Genomic DNA, 22,179 nt, shown 5'->3' with positions numbered 1-22,179 from the left:
TATACTAAAATATTAACAGTCAAATGAAATAAAATATTTTATTTAAATTAATTTCTGTCAATTTGTGTTTCATGGAGTCATAAGCCCGAAGAACTATAAATAAATATAAAAGGAAATATAAATTAACAAAATTACTAAAGACATTTTAAGATGTTCTTTTATAAATCTCATTATTTATATTATTATTAATTATTGGTTATTGGATACTTGGATACGGGCAATGTCCATCATGCAGTAAATATGTATATGATTACAATGCAAATCGACTAAAATATCCAAAATAGTACAACGTTAATTCAGTACGACTGATTCAAAACTAATATGAACTATAATTATTATTGTTAGCTTAAAACAAGAGGGTAATGTGATTATCATTAATCATTTTTTTAACGTTTAAACAATGCATACGTTTTTAATTAAGAAACGTTAAAAAGCACTATATTGACAACTATTTATATGTTCATTAGTTGGTACCCTAATCACACCTAAGATAGATAATTTCGCTATGAACATATTATATTGTTTATTTTTAAATACTAATATTTAAAAATATACAGTGGCCAATTGCTGTTATTTTTTTTTCACCACATAATCTTTTATATACTCAGACGTAAAGCATAGTTTCTAAATAAATAGAAAATATCAATACACTGTGATAGGTCAGGTTTGGTATGTATAATCGATTATATTTTAAAACACAAATACTTAATAAAAAAGATAATTTTTAACTATAGGAAAACAATAAAAATATATTAAACAATTGTCTTTTCTTGAATCATAACAACGCGATCCCGAAAAATATATTTACTAGAACTAGAGAAATAACTTCTCTATTGTTTGAAAACAAATTATATTTTTGCACACAAATATTTCAAACCAGAACTGATATAGTTTAATACAAGCATATATAATAATAAAAAATTATTCATCGAAAAAAATAAGTATGAAATAAGATGTATTCGTGGAATAAACATTATTTTATTTCAGGTAAAAATAAATTACATTTTTCACAATTCTAATAATAATTAATGAACAATAGCTGTTACCCGTAGTATGTGTTTGTATATAATTAAATAGTTAAAAAAAAAAAATTTATGCAAACAAAATATGTATAATACCTAATAATATGTACTATTCAGTAGGTAAGTATTATGACGGTTAAATATATACATATATATATTTATTTTTCGGAATTTTGACACTCACGTGAATATAATTGTAATACCGACACGGTATAAAGCACAATATATCATACCTGTAAACAATAATTTTAAAAATAAATCGTAGATTATGATTAATGACAATACCTTAGCTATATAAATGTGTGTGACTAGATTCCTTAAGAATTTTGCGATGCATCCATCGGACCTTTCCTTCACCCATGACCTTTGTTGATCATAAATTACGTTGTATAATTTTTCTATGATTGTTGTATTATTTTATTCGACGCACAAACTGTCATTCATTTTTATTAATTATAAAAATGTTATTTTATTATTTACGCACTGCCTATATTCAAATGGTCGACAAACATTGTGCACGAGTATTACAACAGCATAATATTATGTTTCTGTGCTTGATTATTAATTTTGAAATCCACACACACAGTTTTTTTAAAACTCAAGTATAACAAAAATAGATAAGAAACCAAAAAAGAATATATGCGCAAGTGTGATTAGAACAGGCCTATAGTGTCAAAAGTTAGAACACCGAAGTCTTAGGTATTCTTATCTAAATGCATGTAAAAATTAATAAAATATTAAAAAGATTAAGAGTATGAATAGAATTGTAATACTTATTAATCTTACTCAATAAGAACAGATATATAAAAAAAAATAATCACATTAATATATACATATAAGTAATTAGGTATAAATAGGTAATGATAAACTTATAATATTAGTACTTAAAATTAAAATTTTACCATTATTAAGCTATAAGTATATATAGCTGCACTGATGACCTCATCAATAACTAAACACTACCTACTGCTTAAAGCAAAATTTTATAGTATTTATAATAATTTATAATATTAAAATTACAAAAAAAGTAGGAATTTATTTGGTATATATTCAACACACTATGAGTTTTAAAGTTAATGCGAATAAGTATTGTGTGAGATGTCTAAATACTATTAAGTATAATTTCTACCGATGCTTCCCAATATTTAAATTAGGATTATCAAATAAACAAATACAAACTATAATGTGTAGTAGTAAAATACGTAATTTTAATTGGTCAATTTTTTTTAAATTTATTTAAAAATAACATGTATAATTGAAATAAATACGATAAAATAATAAATAATTTAACATTTTTAGCGTCATTTATGTAACACATAGTTAAAAGTCAAAAGATTTAATGTGAATCAGTTATCAAAATAATTATCTATAAAATTGTGTATTAAATATGGTTTTATCAGAGAGACGACGGACAAACATAAAGAAAAGCCATATTTTCCGCAGGTAACCTAAGTAATAGTTATAAAATACGTATAATATACTAAACAAAACATTAAAATTCTGTCCACTATAAAATTAGCATTCTCCGCATAAACTATAATATAAACCATAACATTATAATTATTTGATTATATTACGTTTATACATTATTCTTATCACATATACCGTTTAACGTCAACATTTAAATTTTTTTTGATTTACTGTATTTTAGTGAGACAATAACATTGTTACATCATACAGTTTACTATTATTATTTTTTGATGCATTCGTATTATCTCCTCGTGTGTAGAATTATCTATTCGAGTTTTGCAGTGAACTTGACTTAGCATATTGTTATGAAGAGGCGATTTGTTTGATATTAGAATAAGATGCTCTATCTCGGAGCTCCACCTATTCGACATTGAAACCTTGAAATTTCTAATATGTTTTTTACGCTAACCCTTGGCGACTCGTGGTTCAGTCATATTTAACACGACACTGAGTAACATTCGCGAGATAAACGATTAACGTATTTCACTTTTTTAAAGTGTAGACGTTTATCGAGTGATTTTCAATTGGTATTTTTTCACTGTGATTTTAAATATTAAAAAAAAGCATAGCTGAGAAATATTTTGATTTAAAAAAAATAATATAAAATATATTGTGTACTTTATTGAATAAACGATTTCTTCTTCAAAGGCCACAACTACTTTTGGATATATTTTGTTGCTGAATGATTAAGAGTTGGTATTCAGTGAGTATTAATTTTCTATATTGTAATAACCCATTCGTTTAATTTTTTTAAATAAACACTTTTTAAAATATGGTATTGAAAAAGACAACTTTAAAAGAAAAATATTTAATTTAAACTTGTTCTTAGTAACCTAACTGCAGAACTTAAAGTCAGTTGTAATAAATTACAACCTTTCCGATTTTAAAACTTCTATTGTTTAAGTATTTAATTTTGAGTCTATGGAAATAAGTTAATAAATAATTGTGAAGTTTGAAATATACTCACATTTGAATACTAAAATCTTTCAGGAATCACAAAAAACTGATTTACTGTTAACATTTGAATTAATTTATTAATTTGTTTTCTTAAAATAATGATATATTAGGTAAGATTATGTCCAAATAAAATAATATTTTGAAGAGAAATTTGATTGAAAAAAATATTGATAAGTTTTCTGAGATAAATAATTTTCAAAATTCATCAAAGGATATTGGTGATTTTAGTATTAAATCAGGTCCTCCTCGATTATAAAATATTACTCAATATTACGATGCATACATGGGAAAAAATAACAGCATTCATTTGGATAAAAACCCAATATTGGACCTTTTTTATATTTAAAATTCATATTAAGTAATACTTAAGTACTTAAAAATGTATAATGTTTTACTTACAAAATTAATTCACATACCTATTATACACATTATCATCAATCCTCCTATTTTCAACCGTACAACTTGATATTTAATAATATTTTTACAGCATACATACTTTACTCTAGGAGATACACTGGTTCTTTATTCACTATTCGGATTAATCAGATTTATTTAATTAAATAAATAAACATATTCAACAAAATAATCATTAAAGATACGCGTGTTTATATTTATTTTGTGTTAGTGTTTTGATTACAAATACTAAATTACTACGACTTTGGGTCAATGTTATTAATAAAGTAATTATCAAATGCAAAATTTTATAATTAATATTAATTTAGAATATTGAAAAATTAAAAAAAGAAATGGCCAAATAAAACACATTCCATCCAATATAATCAAAACTATAAATCTAAAAATAAAATGTTTTAAAATTTAAAAAAAAAATTAATTAATGATAATTTTAAAAGATAACGAAAAACCGAATATTCAAATGTACTTTATATTCAATCATTACATCGTCGTTTATACATTTTTTTTTCATTATAAATAGAAATTAAATTACAATCTATATTTATTTATTCATAAGGAAATGTGGTGTAAAATATGAAGACGCGGTGGTGTATTGAGTGACACAATAATTTCAAAAGATTCAGGGAGCGTTAAATTATTTATAAATTTAAATTTAAAAACCAAAAATATACTCAACATTTATTGAATAGACCAATACATATTTTATAAGCAGGGTGTAAAAATATATATTTCATCATTGTTTTTAAACAATATTATGTTTCCATTATTTCTAAAACAACAACAAATTAAATTAAATTACATTTTTCAAAAAATTACTAATTAAATGTTAAAAAAAAATTTATTATTTCATTATTTTCATTAATTGTATTAATGTTACATAGAAAACTATATAACCATTCTTAAAATAGTCTGAATAATATACGAAATAGATAAATTATCCAACTTTTAAACATTGTGTTCAGGACCATATGAAACTTTCTGATAAAAACTTGTAACGACATAAAAATAAACACACATTATTTTAAAATCAATTTATTCTTTACATGACTTTAATAGTTAAATATTTTAAAGTATTAATGAATAATGTCTAGCCATCGAGTTCTTACATCGTTAATTTAGCGCCTCAATTTAGTATAGTGATCTTTTAAAACTGAACTTCACAACTACATAGTTTATATGAAAAAAGTAGTTCTGACCAAACTTAAGTACCTATAAAATATAATTTAGGATATTTTTGGTTTTTTGTAAATTCCGCAGAAAAAATATTCATAGAATCAGATGTCCATTATATAAAATTAATTAAAATACCTACTTATGGTACTCTACAAAGCACTAATAGTGTTTTAAATGCTCCAAAAGTGTTTTCTAATCAAAAACTTATTGCTGTTTTTTTAATTACACTGAAATTATTCAGAAAATTAATTAAACAGTAAAAAGTTGATGAATATAGTTGTTTATAATATTGATCATTAAATCGAGATTATCTAGAATTGTTTCCCATGTACAATAATTTTACATGGGTAGCTTTTAAACAATATCAATAGAATAGATGATATCTCATTAATTTTAAACGCATACCTTACGTGTACGTTTATTTGCACAGAAATTGTGTTGCGTAAACACATTATTTTAAACAACATTTTTCATTATTGTGAGATTAATATAATATGAATTAGGTATGAATGTATATTTTACACAAATATATATATGATTTAAATTAAATTTTTGACTTCATATAATTTTTAATTTTTATATATATACATAAATAAATAAATGATTGTTCATGTTTTTAAATCTTATGTTATATTATAAACATAATACTACAATAGAATAATAGAATAAGATTTCTTTCAAAATTAACTTAGTAATTCGTTATCATACTAAAGAAATACTTTAAAGCATCATGAGTTAGTTGTTCATTATTCGCATAGTTATACTTATACACTATACCTACCTATGCCCCTATATAGAATAATATACCTAATTCTGAAAAACAATCAGTGTATAATACGAGATAAAATTTAATTTTTTAGTTTCGTTAAATTAATGAGCGGAATCTTCAGAATGTTTAATGAAGCGTATATATTATGAAAATTAAATGAAAAACAAATTTTACGTTGGAATTTTTTTGATATTATTATTATTTCATAGAACCTACTTTATAATATTATTTTAATGCTCAACAAATAATAATCTATATTAAAGTATAAAGAAATAATTTTGATATTTTTGATTCCGTACCATGGAACAAAATTTCAAATAAAAAATTTATGTATAATATCGTATATGTATTTAGATACATATTATATTAAATGAATTTGGTAAAATATAATAATGATAAAAAAAGAATTTTAAAAATGTTGTCTTTTTTTATTCAAAATAATAAACATTAAAGGCACTTTATTTACGCATTAAATATAATAAAACAATGTCATTGCATTATTGTGTGCAAATTATAAATTCCTAATAAAATAAGTCATCACACACAATTTTTAGTTTCTACCATGGTATATTACTTAGTACTATTGGTATTGTGTTCGACAGTAATAGAAATGTATTATATAGTTTGACACATCATCATGAAAAATCATTGAAATACTTCTTTTTTTAGAAATTCTTTTTATTTCGACTTATTTTTTTAAAACAAATTTCGGAAAACAGCTAAATAGCTAATTAAATATCGTTCGTTTCCATAATCTTTTCATTCGATGAATGATCACGTCCATATATTTTATAGCATTGATAATAATTATATGTTAATATAAGGACAACAAACTAGGTAGTAATAGTAGGTACTTGCAACTAAATTAAATACAAAACAAATTAAAGCGATTAGTTCTTTTCCGATTATAATAATATGATTTCAAAAAATATTAGTTTAAAATTTTCTATGAATTATATGTAAGTAAATAATAATCTGTTGGACTGTCTGCTGTCCAACAATTTTTAAACTAACCTATAAGCATGCCATTTTTAATGAACCCGCAATATCAATTAATTGTTTAGCATCATTAAAGTGGTTATCATCATTGTCCTCTATCTAACTATAACTATAACTTAATTGGCTAAGGTAAAATTAGTGCAATGCAGTTCAATAATGTGACTATTTCCGTATGATTGAATAACTGAACAACACCACAAAATAATTGTATCTTTCTGATGGTTGTTATCATGACTGCCGAACCGTGAAATTATTCCATAAATTATACTCTGCGGGTATCAACCGTATACTATGCCGTAAACATTAAATATTATAACAAGCGCGTGTATTATTATTGTTGTGTCAATTAACTATGGCACAATTGATACGTCGAATTAGTACTTAGCTATTATTTAGTTATATACGTATTAACTATTAATGAAGAAACGACGTAGGCATCCAAAATGATTTCAAAACCCAATCATCGCTTACAATATTTAAAATGCATAAAAACCATAATTAGATTTTATGCATCACGTTGTATTATGTGGATAAAATACGGGATCACGTACCTTATTCATAGATGATTGGAATCGTTTTGAATTTTAACAAAATATAACAGTTGTGCTTTTCATATCCATCAAATACTGCGATAATATACAACTTTTGTAACAATAATAAACTATTTTCGGAATAAAATTTTAATTTCAAACATATAACAATAACAGTACATGTTACATAATATAGTAATACTTAATAGTAATAAAATAATATATATATATATATATATATATATATATATATATAGTAGACTTAAATGATAAAAAAGTAATTATTAATATACATTTAACAATAAGGTACTAATCTAAAAAATAATTATTAAACATTTCTAGGGTTTTATATTTTATTTATTTTATGTAGATACCTCTTAAACCTAATTTATAATGTGTCACGTATTGATATATATGTGAAACGTTATAAATTATCATTTTTTTTTTCTCTTTTTCGATGCATTTTAAATTAAATTTTCAAGGGTTTTAAAGGCATTTTTTAAAGAATGTATAAAACAATTAATTCACAATATTAAAAGTAGCGCTATAAACATAATATTTTAAAATTATACGCTGATATATTTATTAATTTATTCCTCAATTTTTCATTAATATATAATCAATTAATGCTGTACATATCCTTGAAAGGAAGTACAAATGGTCTATCTACCTAAACAATAATAATATTATTATATCCTTAGATATTTACGATTATTTAAGTATCTACCTAGCTATTGTTGTCATCATAATCGTTATTATAAAATAATATATGCTAATACTATAATAATACATTCTTAAAAATAGATACTAAAATAAATTAATAACTTTTTTAGCATAATAATTTGCTTCCATTCAATGTAGGAAATAAAAAACAAAACAAAAAATTATTTAATTTTCAATCGTTTTAAATAAAAGCTCAAAATTATATTTTACAATTGGATGGAAAAAATATACGGAAAGGAAAAAGAACAACAATTATTATAATGTATATGCAAGTATTATACTAGTAATTGGTATGGTATTCTTAGACGAAACTATGCGAATGTGACGTATGCATATTGCACAGTTGTTTTTAACAAAAACAAAATACATAGGTAATTACATAATAAAATAACATTATATTTCAAAAAAAAATTAAAAAATAAAATACGGTTTGAACAATGATTTCTTGTTATAATAATATATATTATCGTCATTGGTCATTATACAACTTGCATTATATGATTGCAGCAGTTTTTCATGCAATAATTATACGTATATTAGGTATCTTTTATCAAAACGTATTACTGCAACGTACTGTTCTATATTAACCCTATAATAGTTTTAATCGGCCGTTAACGTCGAATAAAAAGATATTTTTAATTTGGTAAGTATGTCTTTTTAAAATAGTCTATTCTGCGGGCGTTTAGCCGAAAACTTTCTCGCAACCAACGCTCTTATTGTACGGTGCAAAATTAGGAAGATACTCGTATAAAAGCATGCTGTGTTTATAAGTCACTGATGTGACATGGTGTCATCGACGCGACGAGAAAAACTTAAAACGAACTAATCGGACGATATCGATACCTTCCTCGCATACGCCGGACGGACGGTCCGGACAACGGTGTAGGCAAAACAACATACACAAAAGCATCCATATTAATCTGTTCTCTGCGAACACGGAAATGGACATGTGCAGAACATGAATCCGAGATGTCAGCGTTCCGTAGTTCTCACGATCACGATTTCGTATTATGTTGATTCAATCACGAATACACTAATTTTCGGCTGGTCATTTCGTGTTTCACTTTTATCAGTTATTTAAATATGATGTAATTTGTTGCATTTTGTTTCACTGATTATCAACCACCTTTCTCCCAATCATATAGGTAATCATATAGCCATATAGGTTAAAATATAGTATACATAGGTATGCATTGTATTAACCAAAAACGTAATACTCTATACGACTAGTACTGCGTTGCTGCGTGTCTGCGTATTATGAAACGTCAACGCTTAAAGTTAATTTTTATAAAATCCGTTTTTCTTCTATAATAACACCTACGTGCTTTACTGTATAACGTGTACAAAAGTGATTAACATACGCTCAGTATTTAAGCAAGTCCTCTGAAAATATATCGCATTTTATTGTAAACATCATACAATTAGTAATATCGTCTTATACCGCGATACCACATATTTTAATAAAGTATTAAGTGGGCGTAGGTAGGTCACGATTCTCTAATCACCGTTATTACAATTTAAAGGTCGTCAGTATAAGTTCTAGCGGCGAATTTTTTTTTTTTTTTTTATGTACTGCTATTGCAGTCGTAGATGTAGCGTACGGTTTATGGTTCAGCAATACAAAATTTACAGTAAATCAGACACATTAACAGATACTTAAATGTGTATTAATTCATTGTTAAAATGTCCCCATTAGCGTTAACTGTTATAGTCCGTAATATGGTCAAAAACGAATTTCGAGCCAATTTCCCATTCGCTGGTGTCCATATCACAAAATATATACCACATATATACTACGATTGTAGGTACCGTATGGCATTTACAATACACTTATTACCATATTAATATCGCTAGCTGACGATTGTTTAACTTAGTTTTTTTTTTTAGTCTGAATAATGAGTAATGACACGTCATAGTTAACTAATTTTTTTCTTTTTTTAAAACTAAATAAAGTAGCACCACTAATCTCGTCAACTTAATGTATACATAATACATATACACACATATACGCGTATAAGTAATAGGTATCTTTAGGATTTAATAATATTACGTTTTGTATGGATATAAGGGGTAGTGATTAATTACCTTTAAATTATTCCGAAAGATTACTTGTCCAGTAACTGTCTTCATTGAACATTATTTGCGATGTCTGACCAATCGTGTGTAATTTAAAATATTATGTAGTGACATTATTTTAAATAACAATGTTTATTTAATAAGATAATAAGTAGACAAAGCACGATGTATTCTAATTAATTCATCGATAATCATAAAATTTATTTAGCAATTTAAATTTTCTAGTAATCATTTTTAAGTTACCTATATAAAACATGACCGACATTTTTTAAATTTTGTATTTAAATTTTTATTTTTCAAATATGACCCTACGATGACATCTGAAGCCAGAAATATACTATCCGGGGAAAAATATTAATAATTTGAACTTTTTAAATAATTTATTGTAGTTATTTCCATGTCCATTTCTATGATAATGGCAAAAGTACTATGACTGTACAGATTTTCCAGTTTTGCAAGGAAAAAATACACAATGTGACTAATTATTTCTGAAAATAATTTAATATTATGAAACATTATGATAAAATGAATTATTAGAAAAAAAATACATAAAAGTTTTAAACTTGGATAGTCGGATGATATTCGTATGAAATTAGTTTAATGAAACAAAATAGTCAGAAAAATATTCAACTTAGAAATATAAAATTAAAAATGTTTGTTTTCATTTATTAAAAAAAAGATAATGTTAAAAAATTGTAATACTTTTAGAAATAATATGAGTTGTATCGCATTGCTCAGTATTAAGGAAAAAAAGTTTGCACCTACTGTGTTAACCCTGTACTGGCGTCTATGATCCATAAAATGTTAATGCTTTATTATTTCAAATTTCTCTATAACTTATAAATATTTGTATCGGTTTTACCTTAAATCTTATTATTACTCAAGAATTACATAGTTCTATAAATATTTAATTCTTTATTTTATATTTAAATTAATAAGTTTAACATTTTTTTAGTTACTTTCATGCTTGGTTAAATGTATAATATCTAGATTATTATATGCATAATAATAATTCGAAATAATACGATTTGTATGTAATGATTAACCTATATTTTATTAAATATTAAAAATATATATAATAATATAGCTTATCAAATTATAAAATATTAAACTATATGATTTGATTCAGCGTTTGTCGTGTGATTATGGTGATCATGTTTAAACAAAACTAAAAATAAATAAAAAGCAAAAAATATATTAAATATTATAAATACAAATAAATAAATAAATCGCATCTATGTAATCAATTGGTACCTGGTATTTAAAAATAATCTTACGTTGTTAGTAATAGTAAATACAGGTTATACTGTATTCGTGTTAAAACTGTTTTCACAATATGGTTTACCAAATATTATTATAATATGTTCTATTTAAATAGATGTTTATAATTTTGAATATTATCGCATGTGAAACGTAAATACACTGTTATTAGATATAGTATGTCTAATACAACTTTAAAAAGATCATTTAATTTTATCTATACCTACTATACAATAATTAATGTACAATATTACATCATTTCTATTGGAGAAACATACTTTGTTTTCCGTGCCAAACTTAATATGACAAAAAGGGAAAGTTCATTAAGCACTAATATTGAGAAATTTATTTTTCATTTATCTAACTACATAATTTTCAAAATACACTGGACCTATTACCTACAGACACATTCACATTTACATTCATATCATTTCATGTAATTTTTTTAATTTTTTTATATGAAATGATATAATCAACATTTATGACTTAACACATATTAAACTATTAAACAATATTATCATTTTAGATGTCATTTAAAAATGATTGTATCTAATGATCAATTTTATTCAAAAATCAAAATTATCAAGATGCAGAACCGATTTGATTCACACCCACTCGAAACACAATTTTAAATTTTGTATATTTCTGTTTTTTCATACTATCTATTGATTTACCATTGTTAAATGTTATTTAAATATTCATATTTTAAAAGTATCTGAACTATATTATACATCATAGTATTATAGTGACATTAATACATTATGTACGTACATAATGTCAAATAAATGAAGTACCTATAGTATTGTCGTCGCAATATGTTATTGGTTTAATTTGAAGTTTTAACACTAAAAAATAAAAACTATTAATATAGATTCATTAGAGTTGACTATAAAGGTATTCTACAGGCCAATAAATATTAATTAAAAACAATTTTCAAGTTATTTATAGTTAGTTATTATGACTCAGATTTTAAAGCATAATAAATAACAAAAAAAAAAAAAAAATATGATCAAAAATTAACTTAAATTATAAATATAAAATGAGAAAAAAAAACAAAATATAATTTTAAATTGAAAAACAATTATTGAATTATTTATCATGCAATTATAGTTAAATTTTAGGTTGTGAAACCGACTATTATCAGACATAACTTCGTCGGAAACGAACGCTCTACAGTGTATTTTTAAATTTTTTATTAATTAAATTTAAATTTGTTTGAGAACAGTAAATACATAAAAATTTACAGCTGAAATGATTGCAAAAATTCATTAAAAGAAGTAATTACATAAAAAAAAAAAAACAGAAAAAAATGGTTTATTCAGAATTAGAATGACGTAAAACGAATAATTATTAGATTTGTATCGCATATATAAATAAAGAAGCTATATGCTTTAAAATCCGTGGCCTATTTATTACTATTTTTTAAATTTTTTTACAAATTGTTTACGTCAATAAATTCAATCAGCAGTTTATTTCTATTGACGATAAATTAATGATTGTATTAATTATAAACATGGTTCTTTACATGCATTATAAAAAAATATATAGTAAAAAATTAAATAGCTGCGGTTATTAAATATTTTGTTTAAAGTTGACGGTAAATCTCATAATCACCGCGAGTTATACACTTAAAGGTTCGACATATATACCTCTTACGATAATTGCGGCAAAGATCAAGGACCTCTTGTGACGTAATAGGGTGCCCCGGCGACGATAGGGAAATAACCGACAAGTAACGTGTAACCTGTTTGAACTCGATATACCTGCATGTACAGTACGGCGATAGAACTTGAGAGTATGCGGACATAAAAAAAATTATTATTATTATTATTTTTCCATTCGTTTTTATTATTATTATTATTATTATTGTTGATAACTATACGGACCACGCGTTTGACCGAGTGTGCTCTTCCCTGATACAATGGCCAACCGGTTTTTTCCCGAAGAGACCTACTTAGTTGCGTAACGCGTATCCCGGGGCCTTAAATTAAAGTGAAGCTGTAATGTAATTTGCTCGTCTGACCGACTAGGAAGGATTCCGAATGGTGGCGTGAGGTTGCATCAGACCAGTTTTTCTACGAACAGAGAATAGAATATACGTATAAGGAGAAATAAAAATATAAAGTAAAAAAAAAAAAAAAAACGGATACGCTTTCGCTTTCTGTAATACGCGACGACAAAAAAAAAAAAAAAAAATGAATAAATAAATAAAAAAGGGTCATTCATATATACACGCACTACGCAGGAGTGGCTCGTAATGTGATGCCGGTTCGAGTATCCGAATTGCAATTGCGTTTATACACATAGTATCGTGATTAACGCACATAAATAACGCGGGAGCTACAATAATCGAGAATAGCGGCGGTGATCATAGACGAAGGGTTACGAAACGGAGAGGAACCTTGTGCGCTCAGTGCCAAATGACGAATGTTCGCGATGGTTATAGACTTATAGTACATACATTAGGCACTCGTAATTATTGCTATACTCGCCGCCGGTCGTATACTCCCCTGTAGCGCGTAAAAAGGTTGAACTATACCTATCCCGTTCGATTCCGCGTACGTTCAACGGACAATGATTGATGCTTTACAAGCTTCCACCGCAAAATAAAAAAAACCGCGCGAACACCGGACGGCCGCCGTGCCCAAACTTGCGCGCCAATATAATAGCAGTATGATAATAATATTATATTACATCGTAAGTAGGCGGTGCTCCCAGAATTTTAAACGTCCAAACGTTTGTTCGAATTATTGTGTGTATTATTATAACACCCGAATACGTCCAGTATCCGACGCCCGAAACCCGAATAAACGGTTCGATCGCAAAACCTTGGAGCGAAGACGAATTATTTCACAACCATATTATAATATAATAATATGTTGTACTAGAGTATTATAGATACCCACCACGTCTTTTCACGGAAAACGTAAGACTGCGGAGACACGATTAATAATTGAACAGTTTTAAATTAACGAGGTTTTCGTCTAATAAGTACAATGACATTTCAAACAAAAGTCAGGTCGCGTTACGTGCAGGAATGCACGATTTATTTTAAAGACATTAGTACAACGCAGATATGCGCGGCGTATTAATTAAGTTTCTAAGGTAGGTGATCAAAGAAATATTAAACATTATAATATTACATGGCTGTTTTCTAAATATTGTAATTTTTTTTTTTTATAAATTATATTATTCGCCTAATATATTATGTTTATTCGTTTTAGATTCTGAATTTGGGTTTCCGATAGCAAAACTGATCTAATACAGTTGGTACACAGGTGTAGAAAATAAAAGTCTTCATTTTAACTTTTAAAAATTGGGGGAAAATAAAATAAAACTAGAATTTTTACAAAAATCCTTTTATTGATAAAATCTATTTTATTTTACTGTCATAGTTCCAAAACAAATAATTATATAGAGACTTGAACTATTCACCAAATATTTGAAGCTTAATTTTTTAACCACAATACAAATTACTAAATATCGTAGCACTTTTTGTGTTATTTATAGAATATAGATATTTGAAAAGATATTAAATTAAAATTAAACACATTCATTAGATTGACATAATTAATCACTAGGTACACTCAATAATTTTTTTACTGTCGGGCGACTTCCCCGTTTTTTTTTTTTAAATTTAATTCCGTATTTAGGTCGCAATATGTTCCATGTAATTATCAATCCTCTTAGAGGAATCATCGTATTTATAAGCACCGGTACTTTGTTTATTGATATACAATCAAATACATCATGTATGCTGTATAGTGTATGTATTACTGTCAGTGGATAATACAGAGTAAATTTTCATGTAGGTTTTTTCATCCGACACGATCTTACACAATTTATCAGGAAAATTATTTTGCTTTATATATTATTTTATTTCAGATTTAAAAATGAAAAATATAAACCAGGAACTTAAAATATTTTCATAGAGTGAATTTAACATAATATATAAAAAAACAACATACGTTTAAAACGAATTACAATGTTTTTCAATTTAAAAATATTGTGCAGTGCATACAAGTTATTGATGTTTGAGACTAAGTTACCTAAAATCCCATATTAATAATAATAATTGTTATAATAGTTACTAAATATTTATTTTTTAGTAAAAAAAAAACCTGTTGCTTTTAACATAAATTATAAAAAAAAATGTTGAATATAATAATATGCTAATCTTACCAAATATATTAAAAGTTTATTTTTAAAATATTAGTTATAATAATAATATTTATTTATAGTGTTATTATAAAAGTGGCCATTATAATGTGCATAATATGATTTAAAACTACAAATAGGTATATATATTTCATAATAGATAAGTAACCGAAGAAATTAATATTTATATATTCATAACTATTTTCACTGTATATTGTTTTAAGAAAATTACTTTATTAAATGTAAACAACAAATTGTGAAACATATAGTTTTATTAATACACGACTACGACACTTTAAATGGTTGGCAAACGTCCTTCGACCGATCAGTGCATTCTATAATCTAATTGACTTATCATACTATAATCCACATGTTTTATTATTTTTATTTTTAGCGGAACTATAGGAATCTGTTAGATCTACAACGTCTATAATATTACAAAACCAGTAAAAACATTTTTAAGAAATATTTTAAAATTATAATAAATATGAGATCCATCAGGATTTAAAAATATATCTTAAATCTTCAGAACTGTCGGATAATTGATTATAATAGTGTAAAACATTGTTTGCGCTGCTGTATCAAACGATTCGAAAATGTTAGACTTAATATTTAAATTCATAGATTCGAATCTAAGTTTATATTAATAATTTTGTTAAAATAATATCAATTATTAAGTAAGTTTAAACCAAAATATTGTTTTTTCAGTTGTCGCTTAAAAAATTTAATATTACAATTCTTAATTGGAATATATTGTACTTGAAATCAAAACATTTTTCACAAAATCATTATTTTAGTCATTTGTTATGTAATCTAAAAATAAAACCTTGGGAAGTATTTACTGTATGGAATAGAATAATCACCTACTTGGCTAATAAAATAAATTATTGTTAGATTTTATTCTAAATTTCATATTTCTCTAATAGCTCATTTACAGTGGTACACTATAATTTAATACTTGTTCCTGTCGTTTATTCATATGCATAATAATTTGTTTCATAAATTAAACGATACTTTATTAAACATACGATTATTTACTATATTTAAATTTAATTACATTTGTTACAGTACTGAGTACTCTATGCATTAGAATTTAATATTGTTTTTCGTCCAATAAAAGCAAACGATAATGATTTACAACTTAACAAGCACTCCCATAATTCAAAAGTACGGAAATCGTTACTCGGTATATTATAATTTTTTATTTCAGTCGTAAATATTATTATGTTGTGAGTACTGAGTAGGTTCAACTGATTAATTGTTCGTTTTTATTTTTTTCTACTATACTCAACACTCACTCACTATTTAATAAGATTTATCTTGTTGTATGTTTTTTGTAAGTACTTACCTAATTCAATATCTTGATACAAATTTAAGGTATTGATATATCATGTTAATAAATTTTATAAATTATAAGTACGCGTTTTCATTTCTAAAATTACTACATTCAATATTTCAATTGTGTAACGTCTTATTACAACTCTGCTCAAATAGGTAACCTATATTAGATTATTATATTAACTCAATAAAATGTCACTAGTAAAGATGTTACTACATATAAATAAGAATTTTCGCCAACACTGAAGCACATAATATTTAAACAAGTTCAATAGTTCATTATTTATTTTTTTTTTCATCACGGATAATTAATAAGTAAATTATTTGTTTTCGTTGAAAATATTATTAAGAAACTCGATGAAATAAAATTGTTTGGAAATATTAAAAAAATACTAGAATAAATCATTTTTGAAATATACATATTTATTTATACTTATTATAATATAATATTATAAGAACAAACTTAAGATATATTTATATATGTATATAGGTTACTGTATGTGGACAAAAGAGGTAATAAAATAGCATCTCATCTATGTACTGATAGGCATAGTATTAATATATTTAGGTACTGCAACTGTTAGCGTACAAAATAAGTTAAAAACTGCTATTTAATAACTGTATTATATATTATAATATTATATCATTAAAATTGTTATCTAATATAATTTTTTTAAAAACTAGTTTTCATAAAAATGTACACTCAAATTCGATTTATTAGTTTTTACGTATTAAATTTTACTTGACTAAAACTATACTTATTGGCCATTGCTCAACAACTGATTTGTCGATCAAAATATATTATCTAATCTTTACAATACATTTTATACTTAGCCTATTTAGGGATGGAAAATGAATTCGAAATACGAGAGAAAGGAGTTTGTATCATAACATGTGCAGTTTAAATGTTTGCATTTCTCGTGAGCTACTAATAAAAACGATACGATATTATTATATGGCCATAAGAGAGTGGGAACAGCATGGAAACGTAACCACCACTTCGCACTCCTGAGTAACATTTTGTTTACTATTATGTATTACATATCGCGTTATCACGAAATACGTTAGTTTACCTGACGCCGGTTAGTCAGTCAATACACCTAACGAAAATTTATTTATTCCGGCTAGTTTAAAACTACACGCATAATTTTTTTTTTAAAAAATGTCGGTTTCGTTGGTATTATAATTTAAATAATATTTTCTTGCCATAAAATCAAATACGACTTAATTTTTTCGTAAATAAATTTTTTAGTGTTATTTTTACAGCTTTTTTTTTTAATTGTGTTGTTTATAATGTGATTCCAATGCCAATTCTAATATCATGATATCGAGATGGTCATGTTACAAAATATATAAAGTGAGTGAAAATGCATTAATATTCATTCATTAGAATTGTGTAAAATAATTTTTTTCATAAAATATCGAACAAATAAAATACGCATATCAGTTATAAAAATAAGACGATTATACTTAAATTTTTTTTTTCTTCGAGTACAACTATTATTTGTTGATTATCGTGATATAAAGGCACCTTATATAGGCAATATAAAAGCATTCATGAATATGAACATCGTTATAAATCATTATTTTATCCGTTTTCAAAATATTATTAAAATAATAGGATATAATATTAAAATCATAGCTTAATGTATAAAATGAATAACACATTTGTGGATATCATACTTAATGTACTTGTATTTTAATATTTTAATTTGTATGAAGATCATTTTAAATGTTTTTGACTTCGAGTAGAAAATACCACAAACTATAAATATCCAATAACATTGTAATTTCTTATCATATCTAAATACTATTTATTTAATGATACAGAAATATATATGCTACAAACAAAATTTGATTAAATAGTTATAAATCTAAATAGATAACTAACGTCTAACATTTTAAGAAATGTTATTGTGCTAGAGAAAGAATTTTTTTAGCACGTATTAAACTATTATTACATTAAAATAAAAAAGAATAAATTTATACTCATAAAAATACGCCCATAAAATATCATACGATAGTTAAAATATTGATGTCAGAACATTTAAATTTTAGTTTACTGTGATATAAAAAAAATTACATAAGGCAATAAAACTATTTAAAAATTATATAATACTTTCTTGACCTATTAGCATAGTTTAAATCTAAAAAGTAAAAATGCAAATGTTTACTCAGAATAATAGTATTTACATATATAACACCTAATAATAATAATATCGCTAGCATAATACAGTTGCTCGGGGGAATCTGTTTTTTCTTTGTGCATATATTATTCTATGCATTATATTAGACACACAATAATATATACAATAATTAGTGTTCTATATTATTCTCATAGAAATAAAATTGAATTTTAAAAGAATTTTGTCAATTTTATAACGATTGTTTTTACAGAGAGCGATAAAACTGTTGAATTCCAGATAGTAACTAAAAAAAAAAATTATTTTAATGACCGTATTATAATAGCGTTTTTTTATTTTTTTTTTTAATAATAAAAGTATAAGGTGTAATGATAACCATTAAATAAAATAAATTACTTAGTTTTGATACAAAAATATTGTTAACCATCATTTTAAGATTCGCCGTCATCTAAAAAAAATATTTTATTTTTTCCTCATCAATATATTATTATTATTATTATTTTTAATAATTTACTCTTTGGATATATTATATATACCTACTATTACATAACAATTTCATATAATTTATTGTAAAGAATAATCATTAGTATTTTTTGGATAATGTTTTATTCTTTACAATTCTTCTTAGTCCTTGGTAAATATCATCGGATAGGTTTTTTTTAAATACTTCAATTATACTCAGACAGTCATAATATATCGAGGTCAGCCGATATATATGATAGCACTTCGATTTAATTGTAATTAAATAATTTGAAATGAATACAATGAACACACTTGGGCACTGCTATGATTAATTAAGATCCAAGATTTGTTATCTACGTGAATTCACATAAATACTGCATTTTCCACAAAAATGGCATTGAGTCATGTAGCGTAGTCATGACGACTACTGAGATAACTCAGACTAATATATCATTATAATATTAACATGATTTGTTTCTTTGATAATAGTATCTTTCAATAATTTAAAAAAATATATAAGAATAATTAATAATGACCACAGTAGTGATGAAAATTAAATATACAATAGTTATAATATCTAATATTACATATATGCACCTAATTTTTTATTAATTAACGGTTGTGTATGTTGTAAATACCAGATGAAATGATAGTAACTAGTAAATAGTTATTTATATATGAGCAGCTGGTATATAGTTCAAGGGTGGATGTAGATACTTAAATGCAACATACACATTATCCAAGTGTATTTTAATTAGCTTTAAGATCAAAGTTAAGAATCCGAAAACTATTCTCTATTAAGTATAATATGCAGGTAAATTAAATAATAATTGAGAAAAAATTTCATATTCAAAACATTGTTTATAGGTTTCTTACAAATTAATATTTGGTTAAAAAAAAATTTGGATACTAAATGTTCTTAGATAAATAAAAAGATAAAAAATTCTAAAATTATTACAGTTCCTCAATCTTTTAAACGACACTTTAAAGTGTGATATTATCTAAGATTCAGTTTAGATATGTACATATATGTACTGTATACCTATAGCATAGTCATTATTTGTCGACTAACATTAACGAAAAAAAAGTGATTTCAGTTGTAATTGATAAATTGGGATAGAAATTATATTCTAATAGACATATTTTAATAATTACATAATCATATATTGATATATTATATTCTTCATTTTATGAAACTACTGAATTTCATTAGAACTTTTATCACCTTCTTTCTACACTTAGATTAAATGATTGGACAATTTATTTTAATCTTTAAAAAATAAATATAAATAATCTGATATATAGCAAGAACCATTAAAAGACATTAATGATTTTATAATTGACACATTAAAGTTTAAAAAAAGTAAATGTACTTGTACTTAAATCTCAAAATAATTGTCTCTTACAGACACATTTAAGATAATAATATCTATGTATATATATATATAGTACCAAGTCATAATAAATATCATTAATTCGATCACACTGAAGGTTAATCAAATCTTGTTTTAGTACCTATATTAACAATATATTTATTTTTTTTAATAATAATTGTTTTGGGTGATGTAGGTAATTGTTCAATAATAATATAGTTTACTCGTTTTATCTACGAAATAATTAAAATTTACGCTTTTATTTCATTAACGTCATTAAATAAATCCAAAACCGCAAAAAAGTATTACAGTACAAGACACGGAGATCGGATGCTGAGAACTCGTCTCGTTTCGCTTACCTCGTCATGAGATAATAATATATATAAGCGTGTATTGCGAAATTAAGTTTGAAACACATAATGTAATAGCTAATAACTCATAAGTATAGTAGGTAAACATTATATGGCATTTAAAAATCGCTTTTAAAAGTAACTTGGTTAAAATAATTGTTTGTTATTCAACACAAATTTTTTTTTAATTTTATTATTTCCTATGAATCCGGGTAAAATATAGGTTTTAGAAAATAACTGCAGCTTTTCTGGATTAAATTAATGTGTTCATAGCAAATATAACAAAATATGTACACATTTACCGGCATAAAAAGAACACCAATTCTAATTCAATGTAAAGAAACAAGAAACATTGCAATTCATTTGTAGGTCTGAAACGAAAACAGAAGGCTAAAATAAAAATCTTTATTATTATTAATACGAGTATAAGAGTATATTATGTTATATTTTTATATATATATATAAACCTTGTAACCAGTTTTGTCATTTAAATGCTCAAGTTAAATGATTTTATGCGAATACATCAAAATAATTTCCTAGTAAATTTGCATATTAAATGCGTTATGACCGGAATTGTTCGGTGTACTTCCTATTTCGTGCACTACATGATATATATAAAAATTTGATATGATGACGGCTCGATAATTACATTGCGACTAATGTGAGTAGCGACGATGTGTATAAATATATCATAATAATTAAGTACCTGTACGGCCTCAGATATTTTTATAAAAATAGGACACAAGGCGCAAGGATCGTTTTCGTGTGGTTTTTTTCTATACGGCACGATAACCCTGCGGTTTATTATGTATGACGATTTGTTGACATATTCATTTTTCGCGAAACCGCAATTACATCGCCCTGACGTGTATACAGTATTTTGCTTAATAATAATTTCTTGATGGTAATCAATAAATTAAAATTGACCTTCCTGCGGCGTCTTTAAAATGTAATGTTAAAT

General features: G+C 24.8%; 1 protein-coding gene across 2 annotated transcripts in view; it reads left to right on the top strand.

The window, feature by feature from the left end:
* Positions 1–2,942: 2,942 nt before the first annotated feature.
* The window catches only part of LOC113548829 (scavenger receptor class B member 1-like), a 40,943-nt gene continuing 21,706 nt past the window's right edge, over positions 2,943–22,179 (top strand). Inside the window, exon 1 of one of the 2 annotated variants that reach the window (XM_026949909.1) lies at positions 2,943–3,195. The gene's annotated coding sequence lies outside the window, so the exon portion shown is untranslated. Of the gene's footprint in view, positions 3,196–17,962; positions 18,247–22,179 lie in introns of those variants that run through there. The other variant, XM_026949907.1, reaches the window with a different exon arrangement.

This window comes from Rhopalosiphum maidis, chromosome 4 (assembly GCF_003676215.2).
Source record: "Rhopalosiphum maidis isolate BTI-1 chromosome 4, ASM367621v3, whole genome shotgun sequence".
Classification (NCBI taxonomy): domain Eukaryota; kingdom Metazoa; phylum Arthropoda; class Insecta; order Hemiptera; family Aphididae; genus Rhopalosiphum; species Rhopalosiphum maidis.
The sequence above is the reverse complement of the archived record's forward strand: the minus strand, read 5'-3'. Positions and strand labels throughout refer to the sequence as shown.